The sequence below is a fragment of the Macaca nemestrina genome, chromosome 19 (genome assembly GCF_043159975.1).
Source record: "Macaca nemestrina isolate mMacNem1 chromosome 19, mMacNem.hap1, whole genome shotgun sequence".
Lineage (NCBI taxonomy): Eukaryota > Metazoa > Chordata > Mammalia > Primates > Cercopithecidae > Macaca > Macaca nemestrina.
The window spans coordinates 44,506,980-44,534,723 of record NC_092143.1 but is presented as its reverse complement, the minus strand read 5'-3'; the positions used below and the strand labels follow the sequence as shown (position 1 = coordinate 44,534,723).

The window sequence follows — 27,744 nt, the reverse complement described above, 5'->3', positions numbered from 1 at the left end:
TGCTGTCCTAGGCGAGGGAGCCGCTTTCCACAGCGTCTCCAAAAAGTCTCGTTTGCCTTCTCTCCCTAGCTCTCTTCAGATTCTCCCCCCCCGCCCACAAGTGACACCAGAACGCTGTAACCAAAGATTAATTGCCTTAATCAAATCGACCCACCTTCTGCAATTAATCTTTTAGCAACAAATTAGAGACAATTTACCTCAACCTCCCGGGTCAGGCGGAGATAGGTGGGATGGGGTGGGGGGATGGACAGGATAGGAGACCGACAAAATTTACAAATGGTGAGGAATGGGGACTTGGGAATGGGTGTGCGTTTGAAGCGGAGGGGACAGAGGAGGTTGAGGTCAGCTGCGGGGCTGTGCTGGGGGCTAGAAATTCCTGGAGTCCCCTTGGTCCCCGTATTCTCCAAAGGAAGGGAGGCCGAGGGCGGAGGACGAAGCCACTTACCTGTCCGCGCCGCCCGCGCGGTCTCCGGCCCCCTGCTCGCGGTCCTCCCTCCTGCCTCACGCTCCGCGGCTCCTAGGCGCTCTGCCTCCCGCGGCGCCTGCCGCCTCCCCCGCGCTGATCAGCCGCCGCCTCCCGCCGCCCGCGGTCCTCTGCGTTCCTGCTCGCGATCCGGTCCTTCGCCGCGACCCTGTCCTGTCCCAGCCCTCCCCTTCTCGGCGGTTCCTGCAGCCGCTCAGCTTTTCCTACTCTCCTCCTGGGCAAGTTTGTAAGTTTAGTGTGAGGGTCGGTTTCCTCGCGCCCTCCTTCTCGGCTTAGCTTGCTCAGATCCGCACCCCCTCGCTCCCCACCTCAGACCTGGGTCTCTGACGCCGCCTGTTGGTCAGGCAGGGAAGGGCAGGGCGAGGACCGCAGCGTCAGCCCCAGCCCCATCACCCCACCCTTCACCCCTCCATGCCCAGTGGTCGAAGGAGGACATAAATGAGACGAGGGCTGAAGGCCTAGTAATTGGAGTAAGGCCAGGGGCAGGAGGGAGCAATCCACCCTGGGGGAGCGCAGCCCCGGCCGGCAGCTTGAACTCCCTACGATAAGGATTGTCCCAGGACGCGCAGGTGCGCTTCTCCTGTGCCGCCCACCGGCAGTCCACTAGGAGGGGGCACCCTTTCCATACTCTCCTGGGGAACGACCACCTGAGGTGAGATGAGAACCTATTGTGCATCTCCAGGAGGGGAGCTGGGAAGATTGGATGCAGAAGACTGAGCCCTTCTCAGCATCCCCAGGAAGGAAAGCTTTAGGGCTGAACATAGGCTCCTTTAAAATAAATAAATAAATAAATAAATAAATAAATAAATAAATAAATAAATAAAGTTAGTCGAATCCATCTCATAACGAAGTGTCAGACTGGGTGTCCGGGAGAGCGCGGGCCAGGGGTTCCAGTTGGAGCCCAGCGTTCCAGAAGGGGATGAAGACCGAGTTCGGCAGACCTGTGTGGTATTACAAAGTTTGCCTTTCAGGCTCCGGCCTAGCTCCTTCCTTGGCAACTTTCCAAGTGCCAGCAATCCTCACTGGGTCATCCTACCCTTGAAACTTCTTAGGAAGCCTCGGTTTAGCCTTGGCTCCACCAAGACATCGGCGGAATGGAGGCGTTGCATCCCCCTCCCCATCCTCGTCCTGTCTTTTTCATTGAAGAATTGATGGACTGTTTCTGCCCTGCTCCCTCCTTCTCTAATAAACGCTTCCCATAGATTATTCGACGCAGAGAAGGAAGGCGGCTGCTTAAAAAACAAAAAGCCATAGCCCTAATGAGTTCAATTACAATGTGGTAAACACATTGCCTCTACGCTTTAATTAAGCCTGCTGCCCAATTTTAACTCATTAGTAATTCATTAAGAGAACAGCCCCGTGCTGGCGGGTGGAAGGCACCGCAGACCGACTGTGCACGAAGTCCACACGCGTGCAGACCGCCGCCGGCCCTCGCCTTGCGCGTGAGCGAGTCAGGTTTGTGACCCAGTGGCGTCGTTCTAGTCTAACAAGACTTTAGACCCCCTTTCCCAGACACACTGGGCTTTGCAGGTCCAAGCTCCCGGGATGACCTTTCCGGGCTTGAGTCCCTCGGGCTTGAAATGTGGTTTGCAAACCTGTTGGGTGGGGTGGCGGTGGTGTGGGGCCGGGCCACAGTTGAGAAGCAAATCTCCGGGTTAAATAAGCTTCTCTCCCCTAAGGCCAGATCCAGTCGCCCGGTATGGCATGTATCCACCCTCCGTCCCTGGTTCTTCTTTCATTTTGCCACAGTCTCATGAAAAATCTAGGTTCAGCCTTAGCTCTCAGCTCCGGCTACCCTTTGCACGCTCCCGGACCCTGTACCCGGGAGAAGCTTCTGTACAAATGAGACTAATTTTTCGCGTGGTGGGGAGGTGTGGGGAGAAGAAAACTGTTGGCTAGAGAGATGAATATCTGAAGGGAGAGAGATTAGACCTCTGCTTTTCCCTCTTTCTCACTCTTCTCTGCTTGGGAGCGGGGCTGGGATTAAGGCCACATCTGTAACTATGTCAGTTGAGACCAACCCTCTGTCAGGACAAGAAATGGAGACAGCGTTGCAGAGGAAATCACGCTTAGTCTTTCAATTTCATAATCGAGGGAGACAGCGCAAGCAGGTCAAACTTGACCGGTGCGCTTCCTCCCACCCCTAACTTGGCGGGATCTAGGAAGAAAGTTCCCGCGTGTTGCGAGCGTCCGAAGGCTTGGTTAGGAGCTTGTATATCCCCAAGCTCCAGCATGGAGTTTCCAAGGAGAAGGGAAGCGCGAGTGCTATGGCGCAAGGTTTTGGTTAAGAAAAGGACCTTGCGCCCCTTTAGTGCCGCCGCTCTGGGGAAATCTTTCTTCGCTGGGAGGAAGAAAAGGGCGCTAGCCGCGGCTCATGGCGCCCCCTAGGAGCGGCAGGAAACTTCTCCATCAGGGCTGCGCGGGCCGGGCTCCGCCTCCGGAAGGTGGGCGGGGAAGGTCATTGCCGGGGACCCCTAGGCTGGGCCCCAGGACCTCTAGGAGATGCAGGGGGCCGTTTGCTATGGCTTCATCCCGGAGGTCCTGCTCGGGGTTGCCGGCTGCTTCTGCTGGCGTCCGGACACTACCCTCCTCCCTTCCTTTGCATAAGCAGCAACTCTTCCAGGAAGCGAGTGGAAGGACGGGATTTCCTCTCCGCGGAGCGTAATAGATCCCGTAGCCCAGCCGGGTCGCCAGGCAGGAGTGCGGGGCGCGCGTCGGGGTTTCTCCGGCTTGCGGGTGTGCGGTTCCAAACCTTAGCTGGGGTGGGGGAAGGGATGTCTTTAACTTTCTGTCTACCCTCCCCCTCTTCCCTCTCTCAGCCTAGAGGCAGGGAATGCTGCGGGATCAGATTGGGTGCACTGAGGTGGAGGGCCATGCCGGGTTTCGGGTTCCCCGGGGTCCGTTCCGGAGAACCCCTGGCACTCCAGAACTGGGTCCCTGCACTCACTCCATAATTCGCGGCGGATCAGCGGGGGGGGGGGGGGGGGGGCAGAGGGCGGGGGCGAGGGAGCTTCCTGGCGGGTGTGGCGCAAAGTGCGCGGACCCGGGTCCTGGACCGAAGAGTTAGCCCAGGGTTTCGTATGTGTTGCTTCCTGTTGCTTTCTCCAGGGTCTGCGCTGGCCTCCTCCTCGGGCGACTGGGCCCTGTGGCAACAGCGCCTTCTCGAGCCACGAGATTGGCCGCCTGGAGCCTGCCTGGTGCGGGCCTCTCTCCAGCGCGGTATGGTGAAAGTAAGAAAATCGGGCCCCTGCCCCAGGCAATAGGGGAGGCCTAAAATGAAGGGGGCAGCGGTGGGATCGGAAATGCGTGCAAGTTGACAGTCTCGCAGGAAACTCATCTCTTGCTCAGGGTTTCCGTGTTTGGAATCCAGTTAGATGTCTGCGGGGGATCTCCAAGGCTCTCATTCCATGAAGGCGTTTTTATCCACGCTGGGGGAAATGTTGCCAGGGCAGACATTTCAGAAAGGTCCCTCGGGCCCGATGTTAATTACAACTGAAATAGATTGTCTTCCTTCACTTTTTTTCCCCTAATGCAAGGACCGGGAGGTAGAATATAATTTATTCCTGTTGACAGTAGGATAAATAAATACATTTTTGGATTACTAAGAGTTGACTGCTAGGGGAAGATAGCTTCCCCACAGTATCAGATGGAACCTTTAGAATTGGCCCTGGGACAAGGAGGTGGCCTTGTTTGTCAGGAACTTTAATCCAAACTTCACCCCAGATAGCCCCTATGCCCTTCTTTCCTGGCATGGGATATTGAGACCAGGGCTGAAGGAGGTCGATTTTGGGGGATACAGCTGCCAGGGATTTCCCAGGGTCAGCTTAAGCCAATCTTTTGGTTTCCTGCAACTTGCCTTCCTTTTATTTCTTTTAGCACCAGTTGCTGTGAAGATATACCCTTAGACACGAACTCTCCGTTAATATGGTAAAAATATTTTTCGCTTTCTTGAATAGTTACTATGGAGATGGGGCTATTATCCCATAGGTTAGGATTGTAAATTGAGCGATGTGGGGTGGGGGGAAATATAAGAGAATCAAATATTTGGAAAGGCACAGAAAGCCAAGATGCCAATTTATTGGTCCCAGATAAGCAAGATAGTAACAGTTTATAAGCCTGTCTTAACAGAGACTGGAAGAGCCTGGGCAATTACTTATGAAAGACAAAACTTAAGACCAAGTTGGGAAGTTCTGTAGGAAAAGCATTGTAAGTCTCACCGTAGTAGTAAAGCAGGGAGTATACTCTGACTCATGTTTGAAGTATTTTTCTGGGAAGGAGGAAAAATGTGTTCATGACTGGAATACTTACCTTGTGCCAGGAATGGGTTAAGCATTTTTCATGTAACCTTTCATTTAGTCCTCGTGTGGCTTCCATGAGTTAGGTATTACTGTCCACATTTTACAGCTTATGAAAACAGGGGCTCAGAGAGGATGTACTTTTCTCAAGATCACACAGCTGGTAAGTGGCAAAATCTGGTTTCAAGTTCAGGTCTGTTTGGATCCCAAATATGCTCTTAATTGATAAACCAGACCGTATACTACTTTACATACACTATACCATTTTGGTCCTTACAATAACTTCATTAAGTAGCTATGGCCTGTGTTACTTCATTTGATGGATAACAAACTCAGAGTCTTTAGACCATGGTCCTCAAACATGAGAATGTGGCCCCACTGCTAGACACTTTGATTCCTTCAGCCAGCTTGGCGTGGGACCCAGATCTCTGGCAGGTGATTCTGAAACTGGTATTCGGGGAGCGTATTTTGAGAAACATCACCGTAGAGAAAGGTAACTTGCTCCAGGCCATTAGGATTGGGCCAAACTCATACCAGACCCCTTGTTTTCCTTTTCTTTGCATCAAGATCTCAGTGACTTCTTTCATTGGTTGATTGATTGATTGATTGATACAGGGTCTCACTCTGTCACCCAGGCTGGAGTGCAGTGGCACAATCATGACTCACTGTAACTTTGACTTCCTGGGCTCCAGTGATCCTCCCATCTCAGCCTCCCCAAGTAGCTGGGACCACAGGTGTGTGCCACCATGCCCAGCTAATTTTTGTATTTTTGGTAGAGACAACGTTTCACCATGTTGTCCAGACTGGTCTCAAACTTTTGAGCTCAAGGGGTCCTCCTGCCTCAGCTTACTAAAGTGCTAGAATTACAGGCATGAGCCACCACATCTGGCCTCAGTGACTTCTTTATTGCAATCATACAGTTAGAACCCAGAGGCTGGGGTGGGGGTGGGGAAAGTAGGTTCTGGCTATGGTAGCAGATTGCATCTCCCCTTGACCTCCCAGAAGCCACTAACCTAGACTTCATGTAAGTCAGCATCCTGAAGTTTCTTAAAATCACACATACCCAGTTCACCTGGGGAGGCAGACTCAGGCACACCAAAGAGTGAGGGCCACCCTACTGCTGGGACTCAGCTACATGGTCCAGAGGAAATACAGAATGGAGAGCAATGAACCACAGACATGTAGTTGTGTTCTCCCTTGGAAGGGAGTGGGAAGCAAGGTCAAAGAAGACAAATGTCTGGACCCTACTGACACATACAGTTTAAGTGAAGCTCTAAATTAGGTGCTGTTGGAATGTGTATTTGACCTGGTCCATCCTGAAAGGTCTCACCTTTCCCTCTAGGTGTGTGTGGGGCTTGAACTGCACCCAGAGCTGTGTGCAAGGAAGAAAACAGGCTCTAGCCCTGCTGGGCATCAATAAACCTGTTGGTTGATGGTTTCTATCATGTTAAACTCTGTGAACATTTTAACAGAAGCCTTCCAGGAGCAATTCCCCTGTTTATCTCTGTTTTTAGGCCAATGCAAATGTTTATCATCAAGATTAAATCACATCACTCTTTTAACCCTTGAAAAATGGGATTTACTAAAGCAAACAGTAGGGGATTCTTACTTGCTAAGCCATTCCAGGAAGGTTATGGCAGAAACCAAAATATTTTAGAGCCCTAATCGAGCTTGGCCCTTAGACATTTCAAGATCATTTTAATTGTGATAGATCATATGTTTGCATTATACATGAAATAATTTGACATATGTAGTTTTAATAGCACATTATTAACTCTAAATCGAGTACTTATCTGTCCTGCTTTTTGGATGACATACATTCTGTATTTATTTGGCTAGTCCAGCAGCAGAAATGTATTTAATATCCAGAAAAGGCCAGATTTGTGAACACTCTCCTGTTACTATATTGTATGGTGTGAACTTATTTGAAAGTCAAGCTAGTTCACGGCTGCAAGACCCTGGAAGGAAGGGCTGCTGCCTTAGTTTCTATTTCTAACCCTGCCCAGCACTGGGTAAGGCACTATGGGGGTGCATGCACAGTGCCAGCAAGGCCCCTTACATTCTACTTGGGGACGCAAGATTAATAGTAGCATAACAGAACAAGATGCAATAAAGTCTAACTTGTGTGATTCATAATAAAAGCAATATTGGGGCACAGAGAAGACAAGCCTTCTTTGTGTTTAAGGTCTTTGTGTTGCACTGTTACTTTGTGAGAGTTGGGGGATTCTTGTGGTGCCTGTAGAACGCATGTGATACTAAGAAACCCCCAAATCAAACACCAAACCAACATTTTATGGATTCCACATTTCCTGGTTCAGAAATTTGTTGAAATGAGTCTTTTCACAGCAGCATAGAAAGAAATGAGAAAGAAACGTGGAGAAGACTAATGCATAGGCAAAGTGAAAACACTAGCAATCATTTCACCTACCATAAAGAACTGCTGAAGTCAGAGACTCATCTGTCCCTTTTTGCTGCCGGCCCTGATTCATCTTTCAGTGGAAACTCCCTATGGCTCTGGTTGCGCTTAATGATGTATGGCCCCATTGGTACCTAGTGCTCAGGAGTTCATCCTCATACTTCTCTCCTATTAAGAAACATGAATGCTAATCTAATTGGTTGGACTTTAGGAAGCTGATAGGACCACATTTTCTAGTGGAAGATGCTGTATTGTAACAGGTCAGTGCTGGGTTGGTGGGCATTGCTTTATCTCTTGTCATTAGGAATATAGAGTAGTAAGATTTGGCATTTGTGTATGGGCATTGGCAAAGGTGGAACTGAGCAGGAGGCTTCCCAGCTTACTTTAGTTGGAAGCCTGACCAATTTAGGACAAAGAGTGGGTCACCTGGCCTAGCCCTTTTAATGTTGGGATTTGGGGTCTATACTGAGGTAGTGGTAAATTTTGACTCTGTGGAACATTTTCTTCTGTTCTTCTATAATCATGTTCTTTGGGAACCTCATGGGAAGGTGGCTTTGTCCATGTTCTCATGTTTTGTAAAAGTTTTCTGTCTCTTCTTTAAGAATAATCTTGTGTTATCATTTGAGGTTTAGCCCTAGTTTCCCCTCCTTGAATATGTCTATTTCAGTCCTTAGTGATTTTTCCTTCCTCTGATCTCTTCCAGCACCTGAACTTTCTACCACCTCCTTTTTATTTACCTACTGCTTTTCTTGCGATTGCTTCCTATGCCTTAACTGTATTTTAAACTGCCAACTGAAGTACAAATATCTCAGCAGCCATTGTCTGCCTCTTGGAGAACAGGGAAAGACCATAGTTATCTTATGTTGGTCTTTGTTTTATTTAAAATATTTTCCTGACCTTTGAGGTTATTTTATACTTGACATTCACTACAGCACATAGCAAAGAGATGAGCATGTAAAGAATGGTCAGTGAAGGCCTGCTGACAGTTTGACTTATTTCAAGATATATATCCTAACATTTCCCTGTACCTGTGATAAGTTGTCTTTGTGTGTGGAGTAGGTTGGACTTGATGAAAATTTTTATGATTCTAGTGGTAGTTTTATAACCAGAGAAGAAATCTTTAGATGACAGTGGGGGACTTGGTATGTATATTGAACACAGAAGTGGTCTAACTCCCTTGAAACTCTTCCTAACAGCTTCGCCTCTTGAGCATGGGCTCTATAATATTCTATAACTGTTAATGTCAGTGAATGTCAGAGGTGTTTATAGTATTCTCTGATGGTAGTTTGTATTTCTGTGGGGTCGGTGGTGATATCCCCTTTATCATTTTTTATTGCGTCTTTTTGATTCTTCTCTCTTTTCTTCTTTAATAGACTTGCTAGCGGTCTGTCAATTTTGTTGATCTTTTCAAAAAACCAGCTCCTGGATTCATTGATTTTTTGGAGGGTTTTTTGTGTCTCTATCTCCTTCAGTTCTGCTCTGATCTTAGTTATTTCTTGCCTTCTGCTAGCTTTTGAATGTGTTTGCTCTTACTTCTCTAGTTCTTTTAATTGTGATGTTAGAGTGTCAATTTTAGATCTTTCCTGCTTTCTCTTGTGGGCATTTAGTGCTATAAATTTTCCTCTACACACTGCTTTAAATGTGTCCCAGAGATTTTGGTATGTTATCTCTTTGTTTTCATTGGTTTCAAAGAACATCTTTATTTCTGCCTTCATTTCGTTATGTACCCAGTAGTCATTCAGGAGCAGGTTATTCAGTTTCCATGTAGTTGAGTGGTTTTGATTGATTTTCTTAGTCCTGAGTTCTCGTTTGATTGCACTGTGGTCTGAGAGACAGTTTGTTATAATTTCTGTTCTTTTACATTTGCTGAGGAGTGCTTTACTTCCAACTATGTGGTCAATTTTGGAATAAGTGTGATGTGGTGCTGAGAAGGATGTATATTCTGTTGATTTGGGGTGGAGAGTTGTATAGATGTCTATTAGGTCTGCTTGGTGCAGAGTTGAGTTCAATTCCTGGATATCCTTGTTAACTTTCTGTCTCATTGATCTGTCTAATGTTGACAGTGGGGTGTTGAAGTCTCCCTTTATTTTTGCATGGGAGTCTAAGTCTCTTTGTAAGCCTCTAAGGACTTGCTTTATGAATCTGGGTGCTCCTGTATTGGGTGCATATATATTTAGGATAGTTAACTCTTCCTGTTGAATTGATCCCTTTACCGTTATGTAATGGCCTTCTTTGTCTCTTTTGATCTTTGATGGTTTAAAGTCTGTTTTATCAGAGACTAGAATTGCGACCCCTGCTTTTTTTTGTTCTCCATTTGCTTGGTAGATCTTCTTCCATCCCTTTATTTTGAGCCTATGTGTGTCTCTGTATGTGAGATGGGTCTCCTGAATACAGCAAACTGATGGGTCTTGACTCTTTATCCAATTTGCCAATCTGTGTCTTTTAATTGGAGCATTTAGCATATTTACATTTAAGGTTACTATTGTTATGTGTGAACTTGATCCTGTCACTGTGATATTAGCTCATTATTTTGCTCGTTAGTTGATGCAGTTTCTTCCTAGCATCGATGGTCTTTACATTTTGGCATGTTTTTGCAATGGCTGGTACTGGTTGTTCCTCTACATGTTTAGTGCTTCCTTCAGGGCCTCTTGTAGGGCAGGCCTGGTGGTGACAAAATCTCTAAGCATTTGCTTGTCTGTAAAGGATTTTATTTCTCCTTCACTTATGAAACTTAGTTTGGCTGGATATGAAATTCTGGGTTGAAAATTCTTTTCTTTAAGAATGTTGGATATTGGCCCCCACTCTCTTCTGGCTTGTAGAGTTTCTGCCGAGAGATCTGCTGTTAGTCTGATGGGCTTCCCTTTGTGGGTAACCCGACCTTTCTCTCTGGCTGCCCTTAACATTTTTTCCTTCATTTCAGCTTTGGTGAATCTGGCAATTATGTGTCTTGGAGTTGCTCTTCTTGAGGAGTATCTTTGTGGCGTTCTTTGTATTTCCTGAATTTGAATGTTGGCCTGCCTTACTAGGTTGGGGAAGTTCTCTTGGATGATATCCTGAAGAGTGTCTTCCAACTTGGTTCCATTTTCCCCCTCACTTCAGGCACACCAATCAGACATAGATTTGGTCTTTTCACATAATCCCATACTTCCTGAAGGCTTTGTTCACTTCTTTTTCCTCTTTTTTCTTTAGACTTCTCTTCTCACTTCATTTCATTCATTTGATCCTCAATCGCTGATACTCTTTCTTCCAGTTGATCGAGTCGGTTACTGAAGCTTGTGCATTTGTCACGTATTTCTCATGTCATGGTTTTTATCTCTGTCAGTTCGTTTATGGCCTTCTCTGCATTGATTATTCTAGTTATCCATTCTTCCATTCTTTTTTCAAGATTTTGATTTTCTTTGTGCTGGGTACGTAATTCCTTCTTTAGCTCTGAGAAATTTGATGGACTGAAGCCGTCTTCTCTCTACTCGTCAAAGTCATTCTCTGTACAACTTTGATCCATTGCTGGTGATGAGCTGCATTCCTTTGGAGGGGGAGATGTGCTCTTATTTTTTGAATTTCCAGCTTTTCTGCCCTGCTTTTTCCCCATCTTTGTAGTTTTATCTGCCTTTGGTCTTTGATGATGGTAATGTACTGATGGGGTTTTGGTGTGGGTGTCCTTTCTGTTTGTTAGTTTTCCTTCTAACAGTCAGTACCCTCAGCTGCAGGTCTGTTTGAGATTGCTTGAGGTCCACTCCAGACCCTGTTTGCCTGGGTATCAGCAGCGGAGGCTGCAGAAGATAGAATATTGCTGAACAGCAAGTGTTCCTGTCTGATTCTTGCTCTGGAAGCTTCGTCTCAGCGATATACCCCACCGTGTGAATTGTGGGATGTCGGTCTGCACCTTAGTTTAAAATGCAGAAATCACCCATCTTCTGTGTCACTTGCGCTGGGAGCTAGAGACTGGAGCTGTTCCTATTTGGCCATCTTGCTCCAGGTCCCCTGTTTTTTTCTTTCTTCCTCTCTTTCTTTTGGATATTTATTTATTTATTTATTTTGAGACAGAGTCTCACACTGTCGCCCATGCTAGGGGAGTGCAGTGGCACAATCTCGGCTCACTGCAACCTCTGCCTCCCATGTTCAAGCAATTCTCTTGCCTCAGCTTCCCGAGTAGCTGGGATTACAGGCATGTGCCACTATGCTCGGCTAATTTTTTTATTTTTGGCAGAGATGCGGTTTCACCATGTTGGCCAGGCTGGTCTCAAACTCCTGACCTCAAGTGATCTGTCTGTCTCGGCCTCCCAAAGTGCTAGGAATACAGACATGAGCCACCGGGACTGGCCTGGATTTTTTTTTTTTTTTAAACTAATGTTCTCATTTTATTTCACACTTCTTTTAGTTTATCATTTATATCCTTTATACTTCTTTTATGGTTACCTAGGTCATTTTTAATTGCCCAATTAACTTAACATAGCCTAATATTATTATCCTCCTGAACACTGCAATGATTTTACAGTGGTTTAACTCTGATCACCTCTTGCCCAACTTGTCAGCTATGTTGCTTTATATTTAGTTCTGTGTATTTTAGCCTTTTAAAAAGTCATACAAGTTGTATATTATTAATATTGTTTATATAGTAAGTGCTTATTTATATTTACTCACACATTTATTCATACATTTATTTTATTTTATTGAGTCAGGGTCTTGCTCTGCCACCCAGGCTGGAATGCAGTGGTATGATCTCAGCTCACTGCAACTTCTGCCTCCAGGGCTCAAGCAATCCTCTCACCCCAACTTCCCAAGATGCTGGGACTACAGGCATGCACCAGTATGCCCAGGGAATTTTTAAATTTTTTGTAGAGATGGGGCCTTACTAGATTGCTCAGGATGGTCATATATTTATATTTACTCATACATGTGTCAATATCTTTTGTCTATCACTTATTCACTTATTTATCAATATTATTTATAATTCCTTTTTGTCTTTGGGAATTATTTTCTGTCCGTTTGAAGTATATTCTTTGGAATTTCATTTAATGAGGAATTTGTTGGTAATGTGGTCAAGCTTTTTCTTCCTTTTCCTTACTTTGTCTAAAAATTATTTTAGTTTCACTTAATTTTTGAAAGATTGTTTTTCTGGCTAATAGAATGCTAAATTGAGTATTATCTCCTCTCAGCATATTGATACTATTAGTCTGCTGTGATCTCTCATTGTTGCACTGAGAAATTGCCATCATTCTAACTGCCACTCTTTCTTCTTCCTGGCTATTTTCAATATATTCTTTTTGTCTTTGGTGTTTTCCAGCTATACCATGAAGTATCTAGATTTTAAAATCTTGGTTAATATTGCTTTGGGCTTCCTGATTTTGAGGATTGATGCTTTTCAATGGTTGTGAAAATTCTCAGTCATTATCTCTTCAAATATGATTTATTTCATATTCTCTTTATTGTCTCTTTCAGAAATTCTGATTAGTCATGTGGAAGGCTGCTTCAATCTATCTTACATATCTTGTAAACTTTTTTTTTGCCCCGACTTCTCATTAATTTCTTTAGCTATACCTTCCAGTTTTCTAATTCCATCCTCAGCTATATTTGATTTACCATTTAGAGCAATCAATTAAAATTTCAATTTCAGTTATTATATGTACATTTTATTTCTGGAATATCTCTCTGATTCTTCTAAATATAATGGTTGTATTTAGACCCTTTAGTTGCTTGCACATATTTCCAAGTATAACTTTTAGTTCATAGTTACAATTCATATAGTTAGTAATGTAGTTATTTTATGTGAACTAATTCCATTATTTGAAGCCTTTGCTGGACTACGTTTCTGCTAGTTCTCACTCATAATGTCTTGATTTCTTGTGTGTTTTGTGATTTTTGACTGTGAGCTGCTCATTTTATGTGTAACTTTGTCTATGGGAATTCTTTGTGAAGTTATATTCCTCCTGAGAGGACTTGCATTCCTTCTGCTAGTTAGTTTTCCAGCAATAACCCAAGACCAGCTTATAAAACACCTTTACTGAGGTATTCTGCATATACCATAAAACATACCCATTTTAAACATACAATTCAATGAGTTTTGGTAAGTTTACAGTATTGTACAACTATTACCATCCAGTTTTAAAACTTAATAAACAAATTCTCCAAAGATCCCTTTCCTTGTTTACAGTTAGTCAGTATTCTTACCCCTTAGCCCAATGCAATAATTAGTTTACTTTCTTCCTCTATGGATTTGTCAATTCTGAATATTTCACATAAACAAAATCATACAACATGTAGTCCTTTATGTCTGGCTTCTTTCACTTAGCATAATGTTTTGAAGATTCATCCATGTTTCCAGGATCATTTTAGGTTAAAGTCTAAGCTTGCAAATTTATTGGACCATGTAAGTAGCATGAATTCAACCACAATCCTGTGCAAAGGTCAGCTTATAGATAGAATTTTTTTTCCCACCCAAAGCTAAGGCTGAAATAGACAAGTTTTCTTGTTGACTGTTTCTGAGCAGCAGATTTCTTTATCATTTGCTCTTTTACAGAGGGTGTAGCTCTTTGTGACGTTACTTTTATGTCAAGGTTCCCTAATAAACTCCTTACCTTATCTCCAGTGCAGCCCTATAGTAGAACCTCAGGGCCTTCGGATTTCAGAAGAGACCCTCAGGGAAAAGCCAGCCTTGGCAGTCATTCAGCCCCAGAATTCTTGCTTTCACTTTATCTTTTACCTGTGTGTGTGTGTGTGTGTGTGTGTGTGTGTGTGTTTTAAATAATTGTGCTAGTTTGACAATGCTTTTATAAATATACATTTCATTTTTTCCCCAGTATTTTAGATATTTTCATGAAAAGGACTCTTTAGGGTGTTTTGTCTGCCATACTCCCAGAAAGAGAAGGCTGACAAGAGCCTTTTACAAGAGTCATTTGCTCACCGCTTTGGATCTCAGATAGGTAAATAATAAGGGAAAAATATTCACGTTCTGAGTAAGAGGCCATCCCAGTCCCTGCCTGCTCTCTCTCCCAATCTTAGCTTATCTAAATCGTCTAATGAGGAGTCTTATTTTTGAGTCTACTTTGTTTAGCAGTAGTCTGGGGTCACCCCTGCATGCTAATTACCTCGTACGCCTTTTCCACCTCTGGTGGGTCAGTGAAAGCAGCCATTTCTCAGATTGCATTGGGAATTGCTAAGGTCTCTGTTCAGCTTAAACCATGTCAGTTTTTTATAGTTGAAGTGGAAAGGGCAGGAATTGGAAATGAGGAATCTGAGACCAGGAGAGGCAAAACGACTCACCCAATACCACAGAGAGGTGGAACTTGAACTCAGACCCATTGACTTACAATGTTCTTTCCATCATGTCATCCTGTCCCTTATTGATGACAAAGAAAAATGGAGTGAGAGGGTACAGCACTGGTGTATTATTAAGGTAAAGTTTTAGAAGAGTCTGAATTTTATTTTATCTTGGATTTCTCTGTTTCCATTGCCCATTGTTAAGTGAGAGTAGTAGTTAAGGAAAACAAACAAACAACCAAGCAAAAAAACTTGCTGTTCAATGTTTCTGTTTTTGAACAATGTGGGTCATTTTGCCCAGAAATTTCTGACTTCTCAGAATGTTAGAGATGGCCCATTGGTTTGGCCCTTTAACGGCAGGAAAATGAGGGAGGAGCCTAGAGTCTTTATCCCAGTATATCAGCCATTCTTTGATGAGTTTCTTACCTCATTTTGGGGGAAAGATAATGTTATTAATGTCCTTTCTAGCAATTTGAAAAAAAAAGACAAACATGGCTTAGAGTGAAATCCTCGGTGCTCGAAAATATCGTTAGAAACAAGCTCCTGGTGTTCACTCTGTCATTTCCAAGTGTTCTGATGAGTTTCATTTGAATGCTGCACTATACGGAGTGTGCACGCAATGAGGCCCCTTCCTTGTTGAGGAAGGAAGAGGGAGAGGCAGGCAGATGTCATTTAGTCACCTGCATTTGAAACTGAGGTGAGCCCCAGACAGAATCTGCAGATTTGCTTCTGGTGCAGTTATCTGTCTCTGCACCCAACTGCCTCAAGCTCTGTCTACATAGTGCCCAAATGATGCACTCATGAGTGAAAAAACAATCAAACAAACAAACAAACAAAAAACCCAGCCAGTGTGGTCATCTGAGTCATGAAGACAAATAATCACTATAGCAGGAAAAATTACAACCAAAAGCCAGCTGTTGAACTGAATTCAATAGTTAAAAAAAAGGTGGGGAGAGGGCAATAAAAAATTCAGTGAAATTCCATTTCAGTTTCTGGTTGTTTTTCCAGGACTACTTTCAGGGAAAAATCAGAGTCTTTGTTTTTGAAAACGATGCCTGCATTGGTTAAAAAAATTCACGGCAATACTTACACCCCTTTCTTCATCCTAAAGAACCAGCTCCTGAGGGTCTCATTTGCATGTAGGTAGATTCAAAACAGCTGACGTTGTGTACATCTAATTGGTTGGAATTCGAGTCTTTCCCCGAAGCTGTAAAAGAAAAAGCAGGGCCTGGAAACATGATGAATGTTCTTCAGGCGACAAAGATTTGAAACTGCTGCTCTGAGCACGCAGGAGATTTCTACAGCAGCTTTCAAGGCCATCCTACCAAGGCAGTGCTGAATTAGCACTTTTTTTTTTTGCCTTTTATAAATAAGAATGCACAAATGAACATAGGTGCAGCAATAAAAATCACAATGAATAATTTGAGCTGTTGCCAAACTTTGAACCTGATTTTGTTTGCACTTGACTTGCTTGCAAATAGTAGAACGAAAAGCAAGAGGTAGGGATGTGCCCAGTTTAAGTCCCTAGGTGGTCCCTGAAGCTGTTGATGCTCTGCCCATATTCTCTTGTCACTGACTGTTCCAGTACATACCCATGACTTCTGACTGCAAGCACTTATGAATCTCCTTGCAGGAAGTGTTAGGGACTTCATGCTCTGGGGAGTAGCTACCAGCCAATGGTTGGTGAAAGTAGGTGTATACATGTCCTGCCGACCTGCCCCTTGATAAGACCACTCTGTGGCATGTTCCATACTATCTGCCAGCATGACTGAGCTTCAGATGCCCACAGTGGTCACCTGATCAATAGTTCCCTCATTGCTGACTTCCTTCCCTTCCCTATCTTTTGTTCCCACTTCCCTTCTGGTGCTTACTGGAATCATTGCCCAAATAAAGTATTTGCATTCAACTCTTTAGTCTCAGAGTGTGTTCCTGGGAGAATTTAACCAAGACATAGGAAATATCTTCTCTTAACTGAAATCTATTTGTGACATCTAAATCCTTTGTCTTTCATATTTGGCCATACATTCAAAGCATGTTAAAGCTGAGGATGCAGAAATTACCTTTCCAATGGTGCATTTCACAGAAGAAGAAATAGAAACTCAAATCACACAGCCAAACGGTTACAGAAATTAACCAGCAGCCAGTGGTCCTGACTCCCAAGCTGGTACTCCCCCAGCCCCTACTGTCAGGCCTCTGAGCCCAAGCTAAGCCATCATATCCCCTGTGACCTGCAGGTATACATCCAGATGGCCTGAAGCAACTGAAGATTCACAAAAGAGGTGAAAATAGCCAGTTCCTGCCTTAATTTATGACATTCCACCATTGTGATTTGTTCCTGCCCCACCCTAACTGATCAATTGACTTTGTGACAATACACCCTCCCCACCCTTGAGAAGGTATTTTGTAATATCCTCCCCTGCCCTTAAGAAGGTACTTTGTAATATTCTCCTCACCCTTGAGAATGAACTTTGTAAGATCCACCCCCTGCCCACAAAATATTGCTCCTAACTCTACCGCCTATCCCAAACGTACAAGAACTAATGATAATCACACCACCCTCTGCTGACTCTCTTTTCAGATTCAGCCTGCCTGCACCCAGGTGATTAAAAATCTTTATTGCTCAAACAAAGCATGTTTGGTGGTCTCTTCACACGGACGTGCGTGACACTACAGCGCACTATCCTGGGCAACCCTTAACTGCCATGTTTAGCAAGGTATTCCTAGCTTTAGGGTTGCAGCTTAAGAAATCAAATCATAGATTTCCACCTTTCTCTGTTAGGCAGGACTTTAACTAAATCAGCATTCGTATTGTTGCCCCTGCCCTGGCCCCCCAACCACATTCTTGTGAGTCCCACTTTGTTGGGCTCGCAGATCATTAGGTGTTTTGATTTTTTTTTTTTTTTTTAGATGGAATCTCACTCTGTCACCCAGGCTGGTATGCAGTGGTGCAATCTCGGCTCACTGCAACCTCCTCCTTCCAGGTTCAAGCAATTCTCCTGCCTCAGCCTCCTGAGTGTCTGGGATTACAGGTGTGCAGCACCATGACTGGCTGATTTTGGTATTTTAGTGGAGATGGGGTTTCACATTTTTGGCCAGACTGGTCTCGAACTCCTTACCTGGAGTGATCCTCCCACCTCGGCCTCCCAAAGTTCTGAGATTACAGGCATTTTTCCTTTATTCATTTGACAAATACTTCTGGAGTTGGGCCCTAGGCATTGTGCTAGGTCTAGGGGCTATTCTAGGACACCACACTCCTTGCCCTCACAGAGCTTACAGTCTGTGGGGAGGAGGCCCTCAGAACGCAGAAAATTCAAACTCAGAATGAAAAGGGGAAGGCCTAGTGCTTAGCATAGAAGAGGAATATGGAACCCAGACCAGGAGGTGCCTCCCAGGAAGAAATGGTGTGTGAGCCAAGGGCAGAAGTTGATAATGGGGGGGGGGGGTCTTTCAGACAAAGAGAAAGGCTTCCAGGAGGAAGGCTTGTAGGAGAGAGAGCACAGTCCATTGGAAAGAAATGAAAGAGGTTCAGTCTGGCTGAAGCTTAGTGAGGGTAGGCAGATGGGGTCGAGAAGAAGGCAGGGTGCAGATCACAAGGGCCTTGGAAGGCATGTAAGGAGACCAAATACTATTTGGAGGACAGTGATGAGCCATCCGGATAATTTAAGCAGAGGAGTGGCACGATCCAAATTTTATGAGAGAAAGACTGCCTTCGTTCTTGGTGCAGAATAGATTGGAAGGGTACAAGCCAGAAGGCAAGGAGACTAGTTAGGTGAGCTCAACAGTGGCCTGAGTTTAGGCTGACAGCGGGGGTTGAGAGACAGTAGGAGAAATAATTGGGAATGAGCATCAAGAAGACTTGGGGACTGATTTGGGAGGTTGGAGTTAAGGAGCAAGTCCAAGTCTCCTTTTTGAGCAACTGGGTTGGCAGTGGTGCTGTTGACCTGTTAGCCTGTGGCTGACGTGGAGCCAAGGTCCATGGGGGATCCAGAAGAAATAAAGCAAGGAAAGTCTATTGCCTTTTAGTATAGTCTGGAGAGAAGAGTAACACACCAATGTGGAAAAGTTAAGTGCTAAAATGTGAAGAACCAAAGCAACCGGACAGCAGAGAAGGGAGAAGCATGTGGATCTGTGTGGTCATTCGGTGGCATAACTTGAGGACCAGAGGGTGAGATGGAGGAGAAGGCCATATTAGGTAGGGGAAGATTGCCTTGAGAAGTAGGAGATGGGAGCCCTGAGCCAGCTTGACTAGAGAAGACAGTGTGTTGAGAGGGAGGAAAGGAGGCACAGAAATTTCGGAAAAAGCGTGGCATCTCTTTCCTTTGCTTTATATCTTATATCATCTCTTCCCAGAGCTAGGGAACAAGAGAATTTGCTCTTGTGACAAACTGAGCAGGAAAACAAGACTGGAATAAGCTCCCATGCTGGGGAGAGGAGAGGTTAGGAGGGAAGTGTGCAGGCAGGCTGCCCAGAGCAGTGCTGTAAAGGAGGCAATGTGCATTTGGGAGCTCTCTCTTGCCTCAGGAGCTTCCTTCTTAGAGGTTCCATCAGGGTAGCCCACTAGGGCAGCTCTCGCAAGCAGATCCTCTTGTTGGCATCTGGGAGCTTGGCTTGATAATCTCTTGCTACCAAAGTTGTCTTCATTCATTTTACACATATTTATAGAGCATCTACTCTATGTCAGTAGTAAGCAAACAAAGCCTATCTTCATGGAGTTGACATTCTATCTGGGGGAGGGAGACAATAAAAAAAATAAGTAGAGCGTGTCTATAGTTGGCTCAGTGGTGATACATTCCATGAAAAAAAATGAAGGAGAAAAGGAGTGATGAACCTAGGGGTTGGGGTTGAATGTGGGTGGGTTTACAATTTTCAAAATTATTGCCAGGCAAGGCCCCACTCAGAAGGCAACCTCTGAGCAGGCTGGAAGAGGAGAATGCTCAGGCTGTGAGAGTACCTGGGGCAAGATGTTCCAGGCAGAGGGAACTGCAACAGCAGAGGCCCTCACTAGAAGCTGGCCTGGTGTCCTTAGAAGCTGCTCACTGCCACGACCTTGGCTTTGATGTTGAGTGAGATGGGAGCCACTGGAGGGTTTGAGAAGAGGAGGACATGATCTTCCCTTATCTCCCACCCAAGAGGTGACAGGGCAAGTTTGACAAAATACTTCAGGCCAAAGTGAATACAGTTGAAGATGACAGCCAAGAACCTTTCCTTTTTAAAGATAAAAAATCCTTTCTATTACATTAACTTTCAAACACATACAGAAGTGAAGAATAATGTAATGGATTCCCATGTACCCATTGCCAAACTTCAAGATTTACCAACTCAAGGACAGTGTTTTTTTTTTTTGTTTTGTTTTTTGTTTTTTTTTTTTTGAGAGACAAGGTCTTGCTCTGTTGCCCAGGCTGGAGTACAGTGGCACAATCATGGCACACTGCAGCCTCAAACTCCTAGGCTGAAGCCTCCTAAACAGCTGGGACCACAAGTGTGTGCCACCACACTTGGCTAATTTTAAAATTTTTTTGTAGAGACAGAGTCTCGCCATGTTGTCCAGGCTGGTTTCAAACTCCTGGACTCCAGCAATCCTCCTGCCTTGGCCTCCCAAAGTGTTGGGATTACAGGTGTGAGCCACTGTGCCTAGCCAAGAACAATATTATTTTATTATGTATAGCTCTAGTCTCCCACCCTCACTGGCTTTTTGAAGCAAATACAAACATGGACCTATTTTGTAATTATTTCAGGAAAAATCTCAAAAATATAGGGAGTCTTTAGAAGAAACATAACCACAATACCTGTATTATGCCTAAAACATGGAATAACAATTCTTTAATATTCTCAAATATTCAGTCCATCAGTGTTTAAGTTTTCCATATATATGTCTGAATAGTATTTGAATAAGGCCCACATGTTACATTGGAATTATTTGTCTTAATTTAATAAAAGTGGACTTTCCTTTTCAGAGCAGTTTTGGGTTCACAGCAAAATTGAGAGGAAGGTATAGAGAGTTGCTATGTACTCCCTGACCCCACACATACATAGCCTCCCGTGTTATTATCAGCTCTGATCATAGTGGTCCATTTGCTACAACTGATGAACCTACATCGACACGTCATTGTCACCCAAAGACCATAGTTTACATTAGGGTTCACTCTTGGTGTTATACATTTTATGAATTTGAACAAATGAGTGTATTCAGCATTATAGTATCATATGGGGTAGTTTTTATTGTCTCTATAGTTTTGCCTTTTTCAGAATGCTGTGTAGTTGGAATAATACAGTATGGAGCCTTTTCAGACTGGCTTCTTTCACTTAGTAATATGCATTTTTCTTCATTCCTTTTATGGCTCGATGGCTCATTTCTTTTTAACACTGAATAATATTCCATTTTCTGGATGTAGCACAGTTTATCCATTCACCTATTCAGGGACATCTTGGTTGCTTCCAAGTTTTGCCAACTATGCATAAAGCTGCTATGAACACCTGTGTGCAGGTTTTTGTGTGGGCATGTCTTCAACTCTTTTGTGTAAATAACAAAGGGCATGCTTACTGAAGTCTTTTAACTTTCAATCTATAGTTTCCTGTCCCATCTCTTTTTATCCTTGAGATTTATTCTTTGAAAAAACTGGGTTATTTGTCCTATAGAATTTTTCACAGTTTGAGTTTTTCTATCTGCGTTCCTGTGGTGGTGTTTATCTTGTTTCTTCTGACTGCTCTATTCCCTGTAAACTGGTCATTAAATCTAGAAGTGTGATCAGATTCAAACTGGATTTTTTGGTAAGACTATTGTATGGGAGGTTTTGTGTTCCTCCAGGAGACTTCTCATAAAGGAGTCCTGAAGATGGAGTGTTGTAAGCTTAGTGAGCGAGATCATTTTGGGTGATTTGGGGAGGGATGTTCCTAAAGTCTAGAAAGGTGCTATTGACTAGAAAAGTGGCTATTAGCTTCATGCCTGTACAAAATCAGCTACCAGGTGTGTGTGTGTGTGTGTGTGTGTGTGTGTGTGTGTACACACGTGTCTATGTGTCTTTACGTATGAGTTTTGTCTCCAGAATGAGAAAATAATGTGTAGTTCAGATTGTAGCTTAGTTAGGGTATGCCAAATTTCCTGGCTTCTTAAGGAAGTGGAATCTATTAATGAGAAATAAAACATTCTGATATTAACAGTAAAGACTGTGTAATACTAATATGACTATAATAAGGAGTTGTGGCCACAAAGACCAAGAGAAACAGTGTTGCCACTCTTGTGGCAAGCACTTTCCCTTTCTAACCTCTCGCTCTTTAATTTTTCAATCGGTGTATAACAATTACATTAGTTGTTGTATTTAATACATAGTATATTTGTTCTTAGACTTTTACGACTGCTGCTAATTAACTGTACAGTCTTTTATTAGTGTTTGAAATTCTAATTACTGTAGTACCAGGAAGTTTTAATATTGTTAGAACATATTGCTTCTTTATTGACTTCCAGGTTTTCCAACTCCGGTTGTGAACCTTGGTGAGTCCGTATTCATTAGAGGAGCACATGTTGGTTTAAACAACCCTTCTCTTTTATTAATGAACAAAGACATAAAAAAATGTTTCCTTGGAACTAGGGTTAATGTTGAATAGCTTGTTGCACATCCCATGCCAATGTCTGATTTTCAAGGAGTCGAGGGAATGTCTGTGACTGGCAAAGAATTGCCTATGTAATGTGCCCACTTCTGACAGGCTCATTCTCTTCCTGTCCTGGCCACACACTATGCTCATAGGCCTTACTGGTTCCATGTATGCTCTCGGCAGGAATGTCTTTTTTTGTGCCCAGCTATGCTTGCTGAGATGTCAGTTTCTTCATTAAGCCTTCCCTAGTCCCAAACTCCCCAGAATTCCCAGTCTAAAACCCTGATTAGCTTGCAAACTTACCCTGTGTCATTCTTTAATTGCTTCTGTATGTTACCATCATGCCCCTAACTGGAATGTAAATTCTGGGAGGGTAAAGATCACCTTATGGGTATGTTCAGTACACCCCACAACCCTGTAATGCCACAGATACTCAATTATCACTTATTGATTGATTGTTCCCTATTTGTGGGGAATGAGGGGTACAGAGCAAAATTTAAAAGTGAAATTTATGACCTCTGTCAATTGCTTTAAGTGTAGAATTATAAAATTGTTGACAGTTGGGCCATATGTGTATTAAAGTCTGTCTCAAAGCCTTGCCTTGTTCCCATCCTTTCCCACAAATACATACTTGGCACCTGCTAAGTAGCAGGTATGATGTCAGCACTAGGGATGCAAAATGATGAAGACATGGAGCTTGTGTCTGGTGGAGGAGAGGCATCCGGTAAGTGTATGGTATGTTATGACATGACCAATGATGTGTTAGAAGGAAGTCACAGATGATGGGATGCCAGAGGAAAGAGTGTGAAAGTCCTCTTGAGGGGAGGATTCCTTTATCCTTTTGCCTCCTTACTGACTTCAGTGAGTAACTTTTTCCAAGAATGGGATTTTCTAACATAACTTAATGGTGGTTTCTGCTACGATTATTCTTTAACTCTGGGGAGAAGCAGTTCCCCATGCAGCTTTAGAGCACAGGCTCTGGAGTTAGATCTGTGTTCTGGGCATGGTGCTGATATTGTCTAGGTGTGGCCTTGAGAAAGCTTCTTAACCTTCCCAAGCCTCAGTTTTCTCATATGCAAAAGGGAGATGATCACTCTTCAGTCATGGGGTTGGATAAGGATTCAATAAGATGATGCAGAATTTGTGGGTCTGTTGCATCATGAACGTTCAGTAAATGTTGGCTGTTATGATATTGCTAGAAAACATTCCTTCTAACTTTACTTGCTTTCTTCTCCCCCTCCCTAGAACTTAAGCCCCTTTCTTCTGGTGCCATACATGCCATTAGCTTCACAGAAATATCTCTTTGGTTCCTAGAGCTTTTATATCAGTCCCAGGGACATTGTGTAGTTAGACAGGAGACAGTGAGGGAACGGGAACTTGGAACAGTTCATTCTGAGCCTGCCTCCCATCCCGCCTGTTGCCTTTGCTGGGCCTACTCTTTACCAAGTGCAGAGCCAAGGGCTGAGGATTTCTGTCTCTCCCATTGGGACATAGGGGGTGAATGAGTTAACATTTACAAAGTGCTCTGAGCTCCTAGGAGAAAAGGCACAATCTAAGTATTCTCATTAGTGCATGAATAATAGATGAGCATAAAGCACTTTACAAATATGAAGTTCTTTAGCAATGCTAAATAATACTTCTACCAAGGTACCTGTGAGTAGAAGGGCTGGTTCTTGAGGCTGTCATGGTTCTAGTCTTGCCTGTCACTAATGCAGAGCGTGATCTAGGCAAAATCACTTTTCCCTCTGGGTCTTAGAACAGACGGGTCAGAATGGATGACGTCAAAGGCATCTCTTAATTTGGTCCCACTTTTTAGGATTCTTTATTTAGATGGAGAAATGACTACAGCTAGAGTCAGGGCCGTCATTTGTGGGAGGGCATGATGACGTCTCTAAAGCAATGCCAGCTGCTGGGCAGAGATTCCAAGCAGTGGCTGCACCTGCTTCCTCCTCCTCCTTTGTGTCACTGAGAACAGGCTTGCCTTTTCTCTAGGGTAGGGGAGGAAGTCCTTGCCCCCAGGACTGTGGCCAAAAGATCTGTTGGATCTGAGTGCTAGAAACTACTTTACAACCATATTCCTTTAAAAAATGTTGTGGTAAAATACATGTAACATAAAATTTATCATCTCAACCCTTTGAAGTGTACATTTCAGTAGCTTTAAGTAACTCCATGTTGTTGTGCGACCAGTCTCCAGAACTCTTTTCTTTTTCTTTCTTTCTTTGTTTTTTTTTTAGAGATGAAGTCTCGCTCTGTCGCCCAGGCTGCAGTGCAATGGTGCTATCTTGGCTCATTGTAGCCTCCGCTTTCTGGGTTTAATGGATTCTTCTGCCTCAGCCTCCCGAGTAGCTGGGACTACAGGCACATGCCACCATGCCTGGCTAATTTTTGTACTTTTAGTAGAGATGGGGTTTCGCCATGTTGGCCAGGCTACTCTCGAACTCCTGACCTCAGATGATCCACCTGCCTCGACCTCCCAAAGTGCTGGGATTACAGGCATGAGCCACCGTGCTGACCCAGAACTCTTTTCATCTTGCAAAATGGAAACTTTATATCTATTCAACTACAACTTACCATTTCTCCCTCCCCTTAGCCCCTGGCAACACCATTCTACTTTTTGTCTCTGAGTTTGACTCCTCTTGATCCCTCATATGGATAGAATCAATGGTTTGCTTCACTTAACACAATATCCTTAAGGATCACACATGTTGTAGCATGCATCAGGACTTTCTTCCATTTTAAGGCTGAGTAATATTCTATTGTATGTATATACCACTTTTTGCTTATCCATTTATCCATTGATGAACATTTGGATTGCCTCCCTCTTTTGACTATTGTGAATAATACTGTTATAGACATGGGTGTACAAATATCTTTTTGAGACCCTGCTTTCAATTCTTTTGAGCATATACTCAGAAGTGGAATTACTGGATCATATGGCAATTCTATTTTCAATTTTTTGAGAAAATGACCATATCCCTTTATTCTCCAAAAATGGAGTTGGAAGACAATCTTTGATGACCTCAGATTCTCCACTCTGCATGGTTATTTCCATCAAGGGCCTCTGTCCTTACCTGTATTCACTAAATTATGACCCTGAAGATAATTTGCATTTAATCCAGAGGATTACATAATTTTAGAATTTGGAGCTTGGATGGGACCTTAGAGGCGTGCTACTCAATGGAGGTATGCTTTGATCTGGACACATCCAGGTCCTAGAAGCTCATAGCAGCACAGTGTAAACTGTCCTGGGGGTAGGGCAACTCTAATTAGAGGTATCAAGCTAAAATTGGCCCCCTTAATTTTACCCTTGGTCCAGTGGGACAACACACACACAAGCCACACATAGCCATTCTGTTGTTTTACGTCAAGTCTTCTCTCCAGCCCACACATTTGGTTTGACCACTCCTTACCAGAAACTTCTCACCACCACTGACTTCAGAGGTGAAATTTGGTATGTGGCAGCTTTTCAGAATCCTTGACATCCTAAACAGATGCCTGGATTATTTCACCTATGCCGGCTTCCTTGGCTCACTCAAAATATGGACAGGTTCCACCTGCTTTAAACCACAGTTTTCTGCTCCTTGACAGTCTTTCAGATACAACGTTTGGGAAAATCACAAACTAGCAAGGGGATGATCTTTCCTGCAGGATATACACAAGAAAAGAGATCTTTCAAGGGAATGCTGGGTTACATGTCATATCAGCTAAGATGTGTGTGGCTGCAAGTAACATCTGACTAACAGTGTCTGAAGTAATAAAGACATTTAATGAGCTCACATAACCAGGAGCTGGACTGTTTTAGCTTTGGTGTTGGGGCTCAGTAGTGTCATCCAGGAACTAGGCTCTTTCTATGTGACCCTAGCTTGTTGTCTTTTGATTCTTAAACTTATTGCCTCATGGTCACAACTAGCTGCCTCAGTTCTAAACAGAAAATCCTTACATACTGAGGATTAAGGTAGGAAGAAATGGAAGCCTTCATTCTTATCGCTGTCTCCTTTTTTTAACAGGAAAAAAATCATTCTTCGAGGAGACCCTCCTCCAAGCAAACTTCCCCTTATATCTCTTACCAGAACTGGGTCACGTGCTCCCATCTAAAACAATCACTGGTCATTAGAAATGGTGTTACCATGCCTGTCTTGGACCAATCACATTTGATCCTCTGGGGATAGAGACATGTTGCCACCTGAACAACTGTGGGGTGCTGTACCCCTAGGAAGCAGGGAGAATGGCTGCGACTAGGCAACTGACAGTGTCTACCACAAATATGTTACTCAGAAGAAGAATCGAGGACGACCATAATTTTTATTTAAAGATTTCTATTTTACAGAGGCATCTCTGATTGAGGGACATTTAAACTTCCCTGTTAAACTTATCAAGACAAAAAGACAAGGCATCTTGCCACGTTTCTTAAATAGTCTCTGCAGTCTCTCTTGACCTTTTCCCAGCTGTGCTGTAAACATAAAGATAATAACATATCTGAATTTTATGATGCCCAGATAATTTTCACATACGTTATCCATTTGACCCTCACCATAACTGTGTGGGGTAGGTAAGGCATGATTATACTTTTCATTTATTTTTTTTTTTTTTTTGAGACAAAATCTTGTTCTGTCACCCAGACTAGAGTGCAGTGGTGTGATTTGGGCTCACTGCAACCTCCACTTTCCAAGATCAAGCAATCCTCCTGCCTCAGCCTCCAAGTAGCTGGGATTACAGTCATGTGCCACCATGCCCAGCTAATTTTTATGTTTTTTTAGTAGAGATGGGGTTTCGCCATGTTGGCCAGGCTGGTCTCTAACTCCTGACCTCAGGTGATCTGCCCGCCTCGGCCTCCCAAAGTGCTGGGATTACAGGCCTGAGCCACTGCTCCCAGCAACTTTTCATTAATTTTTGTTGGACTTAGGATTAGAGGGATGAGCAAATCCTACTGCTTAGTGCATGGAATACTAGCATCTATTGTTTGTGCTTGGCTCCTCTCTTGTTTTAATAATTAACCAATCGATCCGTTCTCTTTTATTGCCATCTCCCACTCACATTTTTTCCTCCACATAGGCAGTCATTCTAAATATGTCCAATGTTTATCTTGTTATTTGTATGCATATTTTTAAAGTGAATATTTAGTGTGTATGCAGTTTCGTTTGCATAAATTGTAATATTCTCTAAATCTCATTCTGGTTTGAACTTTTTTCATTCTGCTCTGTTTTTAGAAGTGATCCATATTGCTATGTGTATCTACTCCATTGCCTTTAAATGCTGCATAATACTCCACGGTGTTTGTCAATCATGTTTTACTCATCTTCACCCCCTAGTGGAAGCCTTGATGGCCTCCAACTCTGCACACAAATAGTTTCAAACATGAACCGCTGACGAAATATGGCTGCTGATGAAATGTGACCGCTGATGGGCCTGGGTGGGAATTTCTCTGGGATGCAGACTAAAGAGCATGGTGGCTGGGTCATAAAATCGACACTTAATTTGAATAAGTGCCACCTAGGGCTCTCCACAAAGCCTGCACTAGTCCATCCTACTAGAAATTGTTCACGTTTAACTGGAAACTGGGTCTCGGAGATGTTAAGTAACTTGCTCAAGCTCACATAAGGAGTAAAAGTGAATTAGGACATCAAGGACCCAAATCCAGGCCTTGTAACTTCAGGGCCGTTTTATTTTCCAGGGCATCACCCTGTAAGTCTCTGGATCATAAT

General features: G+C 43.6%; 1 long non-coding RNA gene across 1 annotated transcript; it reads left to right on the top strand.

Moving 5' to 3' along the window:
- Nucleotides 1-3,526: 3,526 nt before the first annotated feature.
- LOC105489362 (uncharacterized) lies at nt 3,527-27,744 on the top strand. The gene is made up of 3 exons (XR_011616890.1): nt 3,527-3,714; nt 4,361-4,411; nt 26,050-27,744. It is a non-coding gene; the product is annotated as an uncharacterized lncRNA (long non-coding RNA).